At 40.5% G+C, this 17,636-nt stretch overlaps 1 long non-coding RNA gene across 1 annotated transcript in view; it reads right to left on the bottom strand.

Moving 5' to 3' along the window:
• Positions 1 to 16,875, bottom strand: part of LOC139180027 (uncharacterized) — a 32,156-nt gene extending 15,281 nt beyond the window's left edge. Inside the window, exon 1 of the long non-coding RNA XR_011564378.1 lies at positions 16,813 to 16,875. This is a non-coding gene — a long non-coding RNA (uncharacterized lncRNA). The remainder of the gene's footprint in view (positions 1 to 16,812) is intronic.
• Positions 16,876 to 17,636: the final 761 nt, after the last annotated feature.

Genomic DNA, 17,636 nt, shown 5'->3' with positions numbered 1-17,636 from the left:
ATTTTGGTCAATTGAACCAGTTCTAACATAATAGCATATAAGTAATATATTATATATGTACTGTATATATAACACATATGTTTTATATATGTGTGTATTATAATCTATATTTGTCCTTATCTCTTCTTCTTTCCCAAAACATCAATAAAAAGAGAAAAAATGATTTTTTTAAAGGTATCAACTCATAGGTTAAAAAAATACATGTCAGTGGGCACATATTTAGAAGTGGGGAAAGTTAACAGAGTTGAGAAATTTGAAATATGCTGACAGGTGAATCTAGTGGGAAGCTATGGAAATGAATAATATTAATAATAATATCTTACAACATTTCTTATTAAATATCAGGCATTGTTCTAAGCATTTTATATATATATATATATATGTGTGTGTGTGTGTGTGTGTGTATGTATAAAATCATTTAATTCTCACAACATCCTTTGAGGTATATAATATTATTTTTACCATTTTACAAAAGAAGAAAATGAAGTATGAGGTCAAATGAATTTCATGTAGCCAAATAAATTTCAAGCCCAAGCTATCTAGGTTCAAAGTTTATTCCCTTGACTACACATTGTACTGCCTCTTGATAAAGCCTCAGTAATTTGAAGCAGAGAACCACAGAAGGCAGGGATGAGGTATAGAAATTGATTGAAAGTCTGTGAAAAGAGAACTTAGACTTGCAGGTCCCTTCCCCAAACGAATAAATCAACCTGGTATATCTCCCTACCCTGGCAGGAGACCAGACATTTGATCAAAACAAAAAGTGAGCCCTAGAGGCCAAAGCACAGATAAATTAGGTCCTGGTAGCTGGAGAGAAGGGCCAAGTGAAAACAGGAAAGTTAAATGAATGTCTACTTACTGAATGGTGAGGCCTTTGGCCCCCATGTCCTGTTCAGCTTAGAGTACTTGGGTAGTCAGGCAGTCACACCTGCCTCTCTTACCCAGGAGAAGGGACTGGAGAATCTGACCAGCTTCAGAGAAAAGAACTACAAATACTGATATTTGGGGATCCCCAGCAAACCGGTCAAGAAACCTGTTACTCTACAGTGAAGCCACCAATCAACGAATTCCATCTATTTACACAGAGCTTCCAATTGACTTTATGGTAACTTACTGTTAAATATGAAGAGCTGCAAAATTTCACCAAATATTTCAAAAGAGATTCCACAATGAGAGATGACAAAAGAAACAAGCAGAAAATTAAACACACAGGAAATAAATTAGGAAACAGAAGAAAAATTTGAAATGATTATTAATATGAGAAGAAGACGACAGAGGATGAAATGGTTGAATAGCATCACCGATTCAATGAACGTGAGTTTAAGTAAACTCCAGGAGTTGGTGATGGACAGGGAGGCCTGGCATGCTGCAGTCCATGGGGTTACAAAGAGTCAGACACGAATGAGCAACTGAACAGAACTGAACTGAATTGATATTTAGATAAAAATAGACATTGCATTCATGAAACAAGACTAGGATGCTTTCTTTAAAAAAAAAAAAAGAATAATAAAAGACTAAGAACTCATGAAAATTAAACACATGATAGCAGAAAGAATTAACAAAATGTTTGGAAATTAAGGAAATAGAACAAAAAGAGTCTGACAACAGAAGAGATAAGGAAACTGAAAAAAAAAAAAAAAAATCCAGATCTAACATTCAAACAATGTGAGTTTCAAAAAGAAAAAGAAAGAAAAGAAAAGAAGGAAAGAAAAATTATTAAAGAAAGAACACACACAAAAAACTTCCCAGGCTAAAGAATACATATTTCCAGTTTATAAAGGCTTATCAAGGGTGGAGCACAATGGATTTAAGAAACAAAAACTATGTCAAGTGTCATCATTAAGAAACTTCAGAACACTAGGAGATTAAAAAAAAGTATGCTCAGGCTCCCAGGGGAAAATAATGTTATCATATAAGGGATTGACAGAGTATTGAAATAACATTAAATTTCTCAACAACAAACACTACAAACTAGAATATGAAATGCTGCTGCTGCTGCTAAGTCGCTTCAGTCATGTCCAACTTTGTGCGACCCCAGAGACGGCAGCCCACCAGGCTCCCCCGCCACCCGCCCCCCCCCGCCCCCGGGATTCTCCAGGCAAGAACACTGGAGTGCGTTGCCATTTCCTTCTCCAATGCATGAAAGTGAAAAGTGAAAGTGAAGTCTCTCAGTCCTGCCCGACTCTTAGCAACCCCATGGACTACAGCCTACCAGGCTCGTACTGGAGTGGGGTGCCATTGCCTTCTCTGAGAATATGAAATAGCAATGCCTTAAAATTTCTGTAAGAAAATTATTTTCAACCAAGAATTCTTTATCCAGAGAACTACCAATCAATTGTGAAGGTAAAATTAAGACATATTGAGACTTGCAAAGTCTTTTTAAAAAATTACTTCCCATACTTTTTCCAGGAGGCTACTACAGGATATATGCCACCAAAATGAGGGAGTTAAAAAAGAGAGAAACATGGGATTAGTAAAATAGGAGATAGAACAAAGGAGAGAGGCAAAGAGAATCCACATGATGATTATAAAAAGGAATCATAGAACTGAGAGAGTAGCACTGACATAGGTTCATGTGTGCATGCTCAGTCATATCTGCTTCTTTGTGACCCCATAGACTGTGGCCCACCAAGCTCCTCTGTCCAGGGAATTTTCCATGCAGGAATACTGAAGAGGGCTGCCATTTCCTACTCCAGGGGATCTTCCCAACCCAGAGATCAAACTTGTGTCTCTTGCCTTGGCAGGAAAATTCTTTACCACTAGTGCCATCTGAGAAGCCATATGTAAAATAGAGAGCTGACAGGAAGCTACTGCATAGCACAGAGCTCAGTTCTCTGTGATGAACTAGAGGGATGGGCAGAGGGAGTGGGAGAGAGCCTCAAGAGGGAGGAGAACATATGTATGTGCTATGCTGTGCTCAGTTGTATCCAACTCTTTTTGACCCCATGGACTATAGTCTGCCAGGCTCCTCTGACCATGGGATTTCCCAGGCAACTACTGGAGTGGGTTGTCATTTCCTTCTCCAGAGGATCTTCCTGACTCAGGGATCGAACCCACGTCTTTTGCATCACTGGCATTGGCAGGCAGATTCTTTACCACTGCACCACCTGGAAAGCCTGAATATATACAGTTAGTTCAGTCGCTCAGTCGTGCCAGACTCTTTGCAAACCCATGGACTGCAGTACGCCAGGCTTCTCTATCCATCACCAATACCCACAGCTTGCTCAAACTCATATCCATAGAGTCTGTGATGCCATCCAACCATCTCTTCTTCTGTCATCCCCTTCTTGTCCTGCCTTCAATCTTTCCCAGCATCAGGGTCTTTTCCAAGTCAGTTCTTCACAGCAGGTGGCCAAAGTATTGGAGCTTCAGCTTCAGCATCAGTCCTTCCAATGAATATTCAGGACTGATCTCCTTTAGGATTGACTGGCTTGATCCCCTTGCAGTCCAAGGGACTCTCAAGAGTCTTCTCCAACACCACAGTTCAAAAGCATCAATTCTTCAGCACTCAGCCTTCTTTATAATCCAACTCTCACATCCATGCATGACTACTGGAAAAGCCATAGCTTTGACTAGATGGACCTTTGTCAGCAAGGTGATGTCTCTGCTTTTTAATATGCTGTCTAGGTTGGTCATAACTTTTCTTCCAAGCAGTAAGCATCTTTTAATTTCATGGCTGCAATCACCATCTGCAGTGATTTTGAAGCCCAAAAAATAAGGTTTGCCACCGTTTCCATTGTTTCCCCATCTATTTGCCATGAAGTGATGAGACCAGATGCCATGATCTTCGTTTTCTGAATGTTGAGTTTTAAGCCAACTTTTTCACTCTCCTCTTTCACTTTCAAGAGCCTCTCTAGTTCTTCTTCACTTTCTGCCATAAGGGTGGTGTCATCTGCGTATCTGAGGTTATTGATATTTCTCCTGGCAATCTTGAATCCAGCTTGTGCTTCATCCAGCCTAGTGTTTCTGCATATAAGTTAAATGAGCAGGGTGGCAATATACAGCCTTGACGTATTCCTTTCCTGATTTGGAACCAGTCTGTTGTTCCATGTCCAGTTCTAATTGTTGCTTCCTGACTTGCATACAGATTTCTCAGGAGGCAGGTAAGGTGGTCTGGTATTCCCATCTCTTAAAGAGTTTTCCATAGTTTGTTGTGATCCACACAGCCAAAGGCTTTGGAGTAGTCAATAAAGCAAAAGTAGATGTTTTTCTGAAACTCTTTTGCTTTTTCAGTGATCCAACAAATGTTGGCAATTTGATCTCTGGTTCCTCTGCCTTTTCTAAAACCAGCTTGAACATCTGGAAGTTCATGGTTCACATATTGTTGAAGCCTGGCTTGGAGAATTTTGAGCATTACTTTGCTAGCGTGTGATATGAGTGCAATTGTGTGGTAGTTTGAACATTCTTCGGCATTGCCTTTCTTTGGGATTGGAATGAAAACTGACCTTTTCCAGTCCTGTGGCCACTGCTGAGTTTTCCAAATTTGCTGGCATATGGAGTGCAGCACTTTAACAACATCATCTTTTAGGATTTAAAATAGCTTAACTGGAATTCCATCACCTCCACTAGCTTTGTTCGTAGTGGTGCTTCCTAATGCCCACTTGACTTCGCATTCCAGAATGAAGGTGAGTGATCCCACCATCATGGTTATCTGGGTTATGAAGATCTTTTTTGTATAATTCTTCTATGTTTTCTTGCCACCTCTTCTTAATATCTTCTGCTTCTGTTAGGTCCATACCATTTCTGTCCTTTATTGTGCTCACCTTTGCATGAAATGTTCCCTTGGTATTATAAGTATGTTCCCTTGGTATTATATTATTCCCTTGGTTCCCTTGTTCCCTTGATAATATATGTACAACATCACATTCATGATGTCACACAGCAGAAACTAACATAACACTGCAAAGCAATTACACTCCAATGAAAAAGTGGGGGATCATAGGATGACCACTGTTTAGCATGTACAAAAATTGAAAAAGAATGAAGGGCTCCAGGACTTATGTCTTCAGGAAAATAAATGGAACAGATAAATTATCTGATATACTTGATAATGTAGAAACTAATGGTACAGAGAACTAAACAAATGAAAAAACTATTAATATCTCCAGTAAGGAAAGTATGTACAAGACAGGAAATATAGTACACTTAGCTTAGCAGTAGGACTTCCCTGGTGGCTCAGACGGTAAAGCATCTGCCTACAATGCAGGAGACCTGGCTTCAATCCCTGAGTTGGGAAGATCTCCTGGAGAAGGAAATAGCAACCCACTCCAGTATTCTTGCCTGGAAAATCCCATGGACAGAGGAGCCTAGTAGGCTATAGTCCATGGGGTCACAAAGAGTCAGACACGACTGAGCGACTTCACTTTCACTTAGCTTAGCAGTAGCCAATACTTACAATAATTCAAAAACTGAATTTTGATTTAGTCAAAAGTTATATATTAACTATATAAGGGAGAGGAAAATAGGCGTCTAGGGTGATAGAAGAGATGAATACTCATCTTCCACAATAGGGTTTTGAAAGAAAATGCCTAAAGCTGATAAATCAAAAAGAATCAGTATAAGTTGAATTTCCTAAAGTTTGTTTTTTTTTTTTTTATGTGTTTATGTGCTGACTGCAAGTTACTTAACAAATATTTACCTATGTGTTTGGTGTCTTGCTGGGCACTGAAGATAAATAAATAAGCAGAATAAAAGCTTACCCTTAAAGAAATAGCTCAGAGCACAGGTGAGGGAAAAGATAAATAACCAAGTAGCTATTAAATAGATGAAAAGTGCTATAATAGAGACATATGGCGGGCATTATGGGAGAGGAAAGGAGAGCATTGCTAGCTTTGCCTTGGGAGAGGTGTACCTGAGCTGCTTCACAGAGGAGGAAAAGGGAAGGGAGAGCTTTTCAGGCAAATGGAATTGATGTGAAAAGAGTTGGAGGTGCCAGCAAATTTCCTTTGTCATGTCTGTTAACGCTAGAAGGTAGGATGTGTAGAATCTGAACTTCCTCAATTTTGTTCAGTTTTATTTGGGTCAGGTCAAGTTTAGGGGCATTCTGTGGACATTTTCAAATCTCAGAAAGGTACCTGCTATTAAAATCCAGCTGATGCCCTGTCTTTGAGGTAGAAAGAAAGCACATAGCTATAGATGGCACAGTGTCATAAATAGGAAGGCCAGGAAAACAATAAAGTGTTCAAAGTTTTTTGGTACATATATCCTCTTACAGTCTCTGTGTCCAATTTGCCCTGTGTGCAAGACCACTGAATTGTAAGCAGAGTTTCTGACTTTCCAAATATGCTTTCATCCAAGCCTCTCCAAGCAAAACTGGCAACATTTAATCATCTTTCAAAATATTATGCCTGTTGGTAAATAGACATTAGCTATGAGAATAAGCACTAGTCCACATGTTCCTTGGTTCCCTTTCCTCCATCCTCACTATAATCATCCTAGTTCAGGTGCTGATATCAGACATGGCACCTGATTCCTGACTCCCTTTTCTTTGCCTCCAGCCTCTTCCATTCAGTCCATTTTTCCTTGACACCAGATTAACTCTTTCTGAAACACAGACCTAATCATGGCATTCCTTTGATTTAAAAAAAGAACAAGAAAGAAAAGCAATTCTAATGCCTCCCCATAGCCTACAAGATCAAGTCCAGACTCTTCTGTCTAGCTTTCAGGCCTCCTATTACCTGGCCACAAACTACATTTCCAGCACCCTCTTCTATCATTCTTCTTTCATCATCTCCCTCTACTTCCTACCACACACACACACACATGCACAATGTTCATTCTCTAAATTTCCCTAAACTTCTCTGAAGTCCTATTCTTAGAACATGGTGAACTTTCATGCCATCAAATATCAGCATGTGTTTTTCTCTCTTAAATGTCCTTTGGCATAGGAATCTTCTTATCTTAAGGCCTAGTTCAAATGTCTCTACTTATGGTTAACAGCATGATGTCTGATTCACCAGGATCTAACCCAGGATTACTAAATGTGTGACTTGAACAAGTTACCTAAGCTCTCTTTGCTTTAGAAATAAAAGTGGAAAATAATAGTACCTGCTTCACAGGGTGAGATATAAATAGCACATGTAAAACACCTAGAACAATGGCAGGTACATAGTTTGAGCTCAGTGAACATTCAGTTCAGTTCAGTTCAGTTCAGTCGCTCAGTCATGTCCAACTCTTTGAGACCCCATGAATCGCAGCATGCCAGGCCTCCCTGTCCATCACCATCTCCCAGAGTTCACTCAAACTCACGTCCATCGCGTCAGTGATGCCATCCAGCCATCTCATTCTCTGTCGTCCCCTTTTCCTCCTGCCCCCAATCCCTCCCAGCATCAGAGTCTTTTCCAGTGAGTCAACTCTTCACATGAGGTGGCCAAAGTACTGGACTTTCAGCTTTAGCATCATTCCTTCCAAAGAACACACAGAACTGATCTTTAGAATGGACTGGTTGGATCTCCTTGCAGTCCAAGGGACTCTCAAGAGTCTTCTCCAACACCACAGTTCAAAAGCATCAATTCTTTGGCGCTCAGCTTTCTTCACAGTCCAACTCTCACATCCATACATGACCACTGGAAAAACCATAGCCTTGACTAGACGGACCTTTGTTGGCAAAGTGATGCAGATGCTGATTACAGCCATGAAATTAAAAGACGCTTACTCCTTGGAAGGAAAGTTATGACCAACCTAGATGGCATATTAAAAAGCAGAGACATTACTTTGCCAACAAAGGTCCATCTAGTCAATGAATGTTAGCTCCAGTTTAAATAATAATAAATGAATAATTAATCAATAATTAAATCAACAAAATTAAATGTCCTCTTTTCTAAGAAACTTTATTCATTTATCCAAGGAAAACTGATCATTTCTTCAATTTCCCCCAAGGAAAATTAATCATAAGCAATTCATATTGCCTGTGACATTTACTTTCACATCTCTTCTACTTTATACAATATCAGTCATATAGAATATATTCAAAATGATTTTTAAAAAAGTAATATTAACTTCTGAAGTTTTTAAAAATATTGTTTCAAAGCTGTTAGGTATGGATTCATAACCTGGATCAGCCACCTACTACTAATGTGATCTTGTGTGTGTGCTCAGTCGCTTCAGTTGTGTCCAACTCTTTATGACCCTATGGACTGTAGCCCACCAGGCTCCTCTGTCCATGGGATTCTCCAGGCAAGAATATAGGAGTGGGTTGCCATGCTCTCCTCCAGGGGATCTTCCTGACCCAGAGACTGAACTCACATCTCCTGCATTGCAGGTGGGTTCTTTACCCACTGAGCCACTTTGGAAGCCCAATGTGATCTTGGGCAAGTGACAAAACCTCAGTTTCTATGTGTATAAAAGGAAGAAAAACATCATTTATCTGACAGAGGATTCAATGTTAATTTTCCTTCAGAGGTTTCCCAGGGTCTGTAGACAAAGCATAAAACTTTCAGCTAGGTACACAAGTCTCTCCAGTATCTGGCCTTTGTCTACCTTTCCAGCTTTATCTGCCACACTCTTCCTTGTACTTGCTACTTCAATGATTCTAAAATGCTTGCATTTCAGGTTTGTCCAGGTTTTTGCATTTTGGTACATGCTGTTCATTCTGCCTGAAGTGTCCTTCCCTTCCCTTCTGCTTACCTAGTTCTTTATCTTTCAAAACTCATTGAAATAATTATTGAATACCTAACAATATATGTTATGTGTTCTTCTGGTCATTCTACAGATGTCTAAATGCCATTTGGTGTAGTCCAACTGCATCCAAACTGAAAATCAGAGCTATTGAGACTCTTAGAGTTCACCTAACCTAACCCAACACTGCCCAAGCTGAAGAAGTAGTACTAGAGAGAAGAGACTGACTCAAGGTCATGGAGATCTCAGTTATTTACTGCTGTGTAACAGTAATTATCCCAGAGTTCAGCAGCCTAGATAACAACCATTTTATTATTTCTCATAATTTTGTGAGTCAGGAATCCAGTCAGAGCTAAGATAGTTGCTTTTTCTTCTCCACATGGAATCAAGTGAGATGACTCAGTGATATTCTTTAGGCTTCACTCAATGCCTTGAACCTTGGCTTCATTTGGCCCCCTCTTCCCTTCCAGAAAAGGCTTCCCTGGTAGATTAGCTGGAAAGAATCTGCCTGCAATGCAGAAGACCCCGGTTCAATTCCTGGGTCAGGAAGATCCCCTGGAGAGGAAAGAGGCTACCCACTCCAGTATTCTTGAGCTTCTTTGGTGGCTCAGCTGGTAAAGAATTTGCCTGCATTGCAGTAGACCTGGGTTCAATCCCTGGGTTGGGAAGATCCCCTGAAGAAGGGAAAGGCTATGCACTCCAGTATTCTGGCCTGGAGAATTCCATGGGGTTACAAAGAGTCAGACATTCACTTTCACTTTCCCTTTCAGATAGTTTCAATGTGATCTCTTTGCTAGAATACATGCTAAGTCACTTCAATTGTGTCTGACTCTTTGAGACCCCTATGGCCCGATGGTCTCCTCTGTCCAGGGGCTTCTCTAGCCTGGAGTGGGTTGACTTTTCCTTCTCCAGGGGATCTTCCCTGCCCAGGGATTGAAACAGAGTCTCCTGCGGCTCCTGCATTACAGGCAGATTCTTTACCACTGAGCCACCAGGGAAGCCCAAATAATAAAGGCATCTCATACATGCTAAGTCAGTTCAGTCAAGAGTACATGGAATGTTAGGGCTCAAAGAGAACATGTTCCCAGAAGACAGGAAGTGGGAATTACCAGTCAGGAAGTGGGAATTACCAGTCTCTTAAGACTTGGGCTTGGAAACTAGCACAGTGTCACTTCCGAAGTATCTTCTTGGTCAAAACAATCATAGAGCCCATCTAGATTCCAGGGGAGGACACACAGACCCTTTCTGTCACTGGGAGGAGGATCAAAGAATTTACAGCCATCTTTAATCTGTTACCATCTGCCCTCTGGCCACAAATTATTTACATTCTTCCCACAGCACAATACATTCACCTCCTCAAAGGACCTGCCCCTCCAAACTCAGCCGTTTATAGCGTCAGACTCAGGGTCAACGTCCATGATCTCATCATCTGAATAAGTTCCAGGCGTGGATGAATATCCTCAGATGTAGTTCCTAGGGTGCAGTTTCTTTAGCATTGTTCTTTTCCATTGAAGATCTCTGAAACGAAAAAGTTACCTTCCCCGTATACACCCGACTATTGATTACAATGGTGAGCAGGCATAAAGTAACTGCTGTAGACAGTCTGTTCAAAAGAGGGTGGTGGTTTTGGTGGTGGAAGGAATAGAAGTACAAAGCAGTCACTGGTGCTTAGAAATTCTGAAATCTAGCCAAACATTTGATGCCAGTTCTTTAATTAAGGCCTACTTCTGCTCCCTGGGAATGAGTCTCTGTGACTTTTGGTTCTGCCCTCTGAGTCACCCTTCTTTTTCCACAAGAAATAGCCCATTTTTATAGTTGAATAGTTTTTTCAGCCTGCTCTCTGCCTATAGTAGACTGGGAGTCCAAAGACCTCTTTTCATTTCATACTGTCTCTGTCAGTTTCAGGCCAAGCTAACGTAATCCTTTTAAAATTTGGGGGATTTCCTGTGTATCGAATTATACTCTACTCCATTATCCAAAACACACACACACAAATCTTTCAGATAGTATTTCTGGACCTTGGTCCCCCTGTGAACCTGCTGTGGAATGACACCCTTAAGACTCTTAGAAACCCTACTGTTTAACACAGAGTATCCATAAGGCACAGCATTGAGATCCTCAGAAAAAATTTGTTTCCACTAAGAATAACTTTGAAACCATCTATGAGACACTGCCTTAAATCTTTCTGACCTACATTGTTGGTGAGAATGTAAATTGGTGCAGCCATATGGAAAACAGTATTGAGTTTCCTCAAAAAAAATAAGAATAGAACTATAATATGATCCAGCTAGTCTACTTCTGGGTATATATCCAAAGAATGTGATAACAGTAATTAGAAAAGATATACATACCCCTATGTTCACCATAGCATTATATACAAGAGCTAAGATATGGAAACAAAGTAAGTGCCCATCAACAGATGAATGGGTAAAGAAGATGTGGTGTGTGTGTGTATACATACACACAGACACACACACACACACACAGATGCATGCACACAGAAAAATACTACTCAGCCAGAAGAAGACAAAACCTGCCATTTGCCATAACATGGGTGAATCTTGAGGGTATTAGGCCAAGTGAAATAAGTTAGAGAAAGACAAATACTTTATGATTTCGTTCATATGTGGAGTATAACAAAATAAAACTAAACAAAAACAAACACATAGGTACAGAGAACAAAGCAGTGGTTTCCAGAGAGGAAGGGGGTGGGAGGGTAAAATGAGTAAAAGGGATCAACTGTACGGTGCTAAATGGAAACTAAACTTTTGATAAGCATGCTGTAGTGCATATAGAAGTTGAAATATAATGTTGTGCACATGACTGTTATAAACCGATGTTACCTCAACTAAAACATATCTTTCTGAAGTCTTAACAAAAGATCTTACAGTCGCATCTTTGACTTGTTTTTACCTGGTTATGTCATTTTGTCGGCAACACCTTAGATTTGATCTGTACCATGAGGCCATTCTTTACCTTTGAGACTCTTGTGCTGCTTGGAAATACTATCCTGGGTCCTTCTTTAGTTTACTTCTCTCTTCTAATATTTAATTATAAATAGCTACAAGACGCCAGTTGACACTTTGGACTTTCTGTCTATAAACTCCCCAACTAGATCCTCAAGTTCATTAGGTACCTTTCTATTTTCCACGTTGCCATAGGTAACCTTGTTTTCAAAACTTCCTCTGGCTTCCAATAACAATTTCTTGACTGTTCTGAAAGTGATCTCCAACACCTCCTCCAGATCTTTCTAGCTTTCACTAACAGACTCCTCAAGGTCCTTCAAGTCCCTACCCATTTCCCAGTCTCGAAATTAATGTCACATATTTGGGGTTTGGGTTACAGAAGAGCCCAATTACCAGTTATCAACTTCTGTTGTGGTTACCAGTTGTTCCCTAACAAACTGTCTCAAACCTTAGTAACTTAAAAAAAAAAAAAGTCATTTTCTCTCTCAATTTTGTGTGTCAATATTTGAGGTAAGGCTTGAATAACCAGTTCTCAGCCCCATATGAAATGAACTGGGGTCAGCTGATGGTATTCAGCTGGCAGTTGAGCTGATCTGAAGGATCCAAGATAGCTTCACTCACATGACTGAGACATTAGCAAGGCTAGACTTATCCTTCTCTTAAAGGCCTGCTTTTTGTCCCTCTCTTGAAGGCTGGGCTCATTCAGGTCCTTCTCTTCTGCATGTAGTCTCAAAGCCTGTTCATGAAGTATGTACAGAAGGGTTGTCAAACATCTTATATGACACCCAAGAAATTCAAGAATCGGTGATCCAAGAAAAAGGAAGTGGAAGCTTCCAGTTTTTTAGTCCTGAGTTTGGAAACTGTCAATTTTTGCCATATTTTATTTATTAGCTATAGAAAGGCAATGCCAAAGAATGCTCAAACTACTGCAAAATTGCGCTCATCTCACACGCTAGTAAAGTAATGCTCAAAATTCTCAAAGCCGGCAATACGTGAACCATGAACTTCCAGGTGTTCAAGCTGGTTTTAGGAAAGGCAGAGGAACCAGAGATCAAATTGCCAACATCCGTTGGATCATAGAAAAACAAGAGAGTTCCAGAAAAACATCTATTTCTGCTTTACTGACTATGTCAAAGCCTCTGACTGTGTGGATCACAACAAACTGTGGAAAATTCTTAAAGAGATGGGAATACCAGACCACCTGACCTGCCTTTTGAGAAATCTGTGTGCAGGTCAGGAAGCAACAGTTAGAACTGGACATGGAACAACAGACTGGTTCCAAATCAGGAAAGGAGTACGTCAAGGCTGTATATTGTCACCCTGCTTATTTAACTTCCATGAAGAGTACATAATGAGAAATGCTGGGCTGGATGAAGCACAGGCTGGAATCAAGATTGCCAGGAGAAATATCAACAACTTCAGATATGCAGATGACACCACCCTTATGGCAGAAAGTGAAGAAGAAGCCTCTTGATGAAAGTGAAAGAAAAGAGTGAAAAAATCAGCTTAAAACTCAACATTCAGAAAACTAAGATCATGGCATCCAGTCCCATCACTTCATGGCAAATAGATGGGGAAACAGAGGCAGACTTTATTTTGGGGGGCTCCCAAATCACTGCAGATGGTGACTGCAGCCATGAAATTAAAAGACGCTTATTCCTTGAAAAAAAAGTTATGACCAACCTAGACAGCATATTAAAAAGCAGAGACAATACTTTGTCAACAAAGGTCCATCTAGTCAAGGCTATGGTTTTTCCAGTAGTCATGTATGGATGTGAGAGTTGGACTACAAAGAAAGCTGAGAGCCCAAGAATTGATACTTTTAGACTGTGGCATTGGAGAAGACTCTTGAGAGTCCCTTGGACTGCAAGGAGATCCAACCAGTCCATCCTAAAGGAGATCAGTCCTGGGTGTTCATTGGAAGGACTGATGCTGAAGCTGAAACTCCAATAGTTTGGTCACCTGATGCAAAGAGTTGACTCATTGGAAAAGACCCTGATGCTGGGAAAGATCGAGGGCAGAAGGAGAAGGGGATGACAGAGGATGAGATGGTTGGATGGCATCACCGACTCAATGGACATGGTTTTGGGTAGACTCCATCAGTTGGTGATGGACAGGGAGGCCTGGCGTGCTGCGCTTCGTTGGGTCGCAAAGAGTTGGACACAACTGAGCGAATGAACTGAAGTGAACTAACATGGGAAGTTCATCTTTCAGTGTCCTCTCTTTTTGCATTTTCATACTGTTCATGGGGTTCTCAAGGCAAGAATATATACCCATTAGAATGCAGAGTTCCAAAGAACAGCAAGGAGAGATGAGAAAGCCTTCCTCAGTGATCAATGCAAAAAAATAGAGGAAAACAACAGAAGAAAATCAGAGATACCAAGGGAACATTTCATGCAAAGATGGGCTCGATAAAGGACAGAAATGGTACAGACCTAACAGAAGCAGAAGGTATTAAGAAGAAGTGGCAAGAATACACAGAAGAACTGTACAAAAAAGATCTTCATGACCCAGATAATCACAATGTTGTGATCACTCACCTAGAGCCAGACATCCTGGAATGTGAAGTCAAATGGGTGTTAGGAAGCATCACTATGAACAAAGCTAGTAGAGGTGATGGAATTCCAGTTAAGCTATTTTAAATCCTAAAAGATGATGCAGTGAAAGTGCTGAACTCCATACACCAGCAAATTTGGAAAACTCAGCAGTGGCCACAGGACTGGAAAAGGTCAGTTTTCATTCCAATCCCAAAGAAAGGCAATGCCAAAGAATGTTCAAACTACCACACAATTGCACTCATATCACAAGCTAGCAAAGTAATGCTCAAAATTCTCCAAGCCAGGATTCAACAGTACGTGAGCTGTGAACTTCCAGATGTTCAAGCTGGTTTTAGAAAGGCAGAGGAACCAGAGATCAAATTGCCAACATCCGTTGGATCATAGAAAAAGCAAGAGAGTTCTAGAAAAACATCTACTTCCACTTCACTGATTATGCTAAAACCTTTGACTGTGTGGATTGGAACAAACTGTGGATAATTTCTGAAAGAGATGGGAATGCTAGACCACCTTCCTGCCTCCTGAGAAATCTGTGTGCAGGTCAGGAAGCAACAGTTAGAACTGGACATGGAACAACAGACTGGTTCCAAATCAGGAAAGGAGTACGTCAAGGCTGTATATTGTCACCCTGCTTATTTAACTTCCATGAAGAGTACATAATGAGAAATGCTGGGCTGGATGAAGCACAGGCTGGAATCAAGATTGCCAGGAGAAATATCAACAACTTCAGATATGCAGATGACACCACCCTTATGGCAGAAAGTGAAGAAGAAGCCTCTTGATGAAAGTGAAAGAAAAGAGTGAAAAAATCAGCTTAAAACTCAACATTCAGAAAACTAAGATAATGGCGTCCAGTCCCATCACTTCATGGCAAATAGATGAGGAAACAGTGGAAACAGAGGCAGACTTTATTTTGGGGGGCTCCCAAATCACTGCAGATGGTGATTGCAGCCTTAAAATTAAAAGATGCTTGCTTCTTGGAAGAAAAGCTATGCCCAACCCAGACAGCATACTAAAAAGCAAAGATATTACTTTACCGACAAAGGTCCCTCTAGTCAAAGCTATGGTTTTTACAGTATTCATGTATGGATGTGAGAGTTGGACTATAAAGAAGTCTGAGTGCCAAGGAACTGATGCTTTTGAACTGTGGTATTGGAGAAGACTCTTGAGAGTCCCTTGGACTGCAGGGAGTCCAACCAGTCCATCCTAAAGGAAATCAGTCCTGAATGTTCATTGGAAGGACTGATGCTGAAACTAAAGCTCCAATAATTTGGTCACCTGATGCAAAGAACTGACTCGTTGGAAAAGACCCTGATGATGGGAAAGATTGAAGGCAGGAGGAGAAGGGGATGACAGAGGATGAGGTAGTTGGATGGCATCACCGACTCGAGGGACATGAGTTTGAGTAAGCTACGCGAGTTGGTGATGGACAGTGAAGCCTGGCTTGCTGCAGTCCATGGGATCACAAAGAGTCAGACATGACTGAGTGCCTGAACTGAATTTCTTTTTTTAATTACTTTGCCCAGGTATTTTATTTTTTAATTAATTTAATTGGAGGATACTTTACAATATCGTGATGGTTGTTGCCATACATCAACATGAATCAGTCACAGGTATGCTTGTGTCCCCCTTATCCTGAACCCCCTCCCTCCGCCCTTTCCACCCTATCCCTCTGGGTTATCCCAGAGCACTGGCTTAGGGTGCGCTGCTTTATGCATCAAACTTGAACTAGTCATCTGTTTTACATCTGGTAATGTATATGTTTCAATGGTATTCTCTCAGATCATCCCACCCTCGCCTTCTCCCAGTGAACCCAAAAGTTGTTCTTTACATCTATGTCTCCTTTCCTGCCCTGCATGTAGGATCGTTGGTACCATCTTTCTAAATTCCATATATATGCATTAATATACAGGATTTGTCTTTCTCTTTCTGACTTACTTCACTCTGTATAATAGGTTCCAGGTTCATCCACCTCATTAGATCTGACTCATGCATTCCTTTTCATTAGAACTGAGTTTTAAAAGCTAAAGAGAATTTCCTAAGAAGACAAGACAGTGAAAGACTTTCTAGGTATGGGCTTGGAAGAGGTGGGGTGAGAGAACATGGAATGTTTGGGGAATTATGAGGGGTTCACATGATTGAGGTGGAAAATGTGAGTAGTAGAAACCTGAAATTATTTTAATGTTTTTTCCTGAGGTAGTCAGAAAGGTATAGGGAGAAAGGGATCGGAGACTTCATTTCAACCTAATGTTTTTCCTATGATTCTAAGAGTTGTGACTCCAAAGCTTTTCTTTGTTTCTATTTAAAACCCTGCCACCCCATTTCTTCATAAAATCACAGCAATAGGATTAGAGGAAGATAAGACTATTTAATGTTCTATATTTACATCCAGTAGCATTTAAACTTCTGTCTTCCAATAAGAGTGCAACTCTGGGTAATGGACTGTGTGTCATAAATGTTATTTATGCCTCTTCATATGATTATCTGAAGACTACATATTAAGTCCAACCTTAATCCTTACTGGAATAGAGATTGATATGGTTCAACGAAGAGGTTATTTTACTTGGCATCAGACTCCAACATGCTAAGTCAAAGACCTATTCCAATACCCATCCCCTGCAATGCCTATGTGAAAATTAGAAAAAAGTACATCCTCTGGGTACATAAAAACCTACATTAGGTTTCAGTGGCTTGGAGAGTAGAGCAGGGTCTGAATTTCAGCTGCCATTTGTTTCCTGCCTCAGGCACCTTTGTGACATGAACAAAATGTGTGACTCTATGTTCTGGCCCCGCCTGGTTATTGGTGTTCTATTGTTAAATTCAGAACACAGCCTCTGGACACAGACCAGGGAAGTTAGTTTCTGTCCCCTTCTCCCCACATCTTTTAATTATAATATTTTGTGATTTACTGTTCAAACACTAAGCAAATCTTCCTCCTTCTGTCTTTATTTTTCTGTCTGAAAGCTCCAGAGACTGTTCCTTCCTATATGGAATACAGAGCTCCATTTGTCAGGAATAAGTTTGGCAAGCATAATACTCTATCCATACTTTTCATCTGACTCAGGAAAATGATGGGTTTTTTTAAGTTTTTTTTTTTTTTTTCAGTGCATAAATCGTTTTGAAACACTAATCCCAGAAATAAAAAGAAAGAGGGAGAGAAAACGTTGCCGACAACCCTGTCTCCTATCGTAATAACTGTTCTCATTTCTCCATATAACCTTGGTGACATTGTCTCCAAGTTCCTAAATTCCAAACTCTGTCCTCATGTGTGTCATTTTTTCATTGTTTTAATGAAAGAATACATTTCATCTTATTTTCTGTACTTTTTACTGAATAGTATTCAGATCAGATCAGATCAGTCGCTCAGTCGTGTCTGACTCTTTGCGACCCCTTGAACCGCAGCACGCCAGGCCTCCCTGTCCATCACCAACTCCCGGAGTTCACTCAGACTCACGTCCATCGAGTCAGTGATGCCATCCAGCCATCTCATCCTCTGTCG

Source organism: Bos indicus, chromosome 3, assembly GCF_029378745.1.
Source record: "Bos indicus isolate NIAB-ARS_2022 breed Sahiwal x Tharparkar chromosome 3, NIAB-ARS_B.indTharparkar_mat_pri_1.0, whole genome shotgun sequence".
NCBI classification, from domain to species: domain Eukaryota; kingdom Metazoa; phylum Chordata; class Mammalia; order Artiodactyla; family Bovidae; genus Bos; species Bos indicus.
This window is presented reverse-complemented; position numbering and strand designations above follow the sequence as displayed.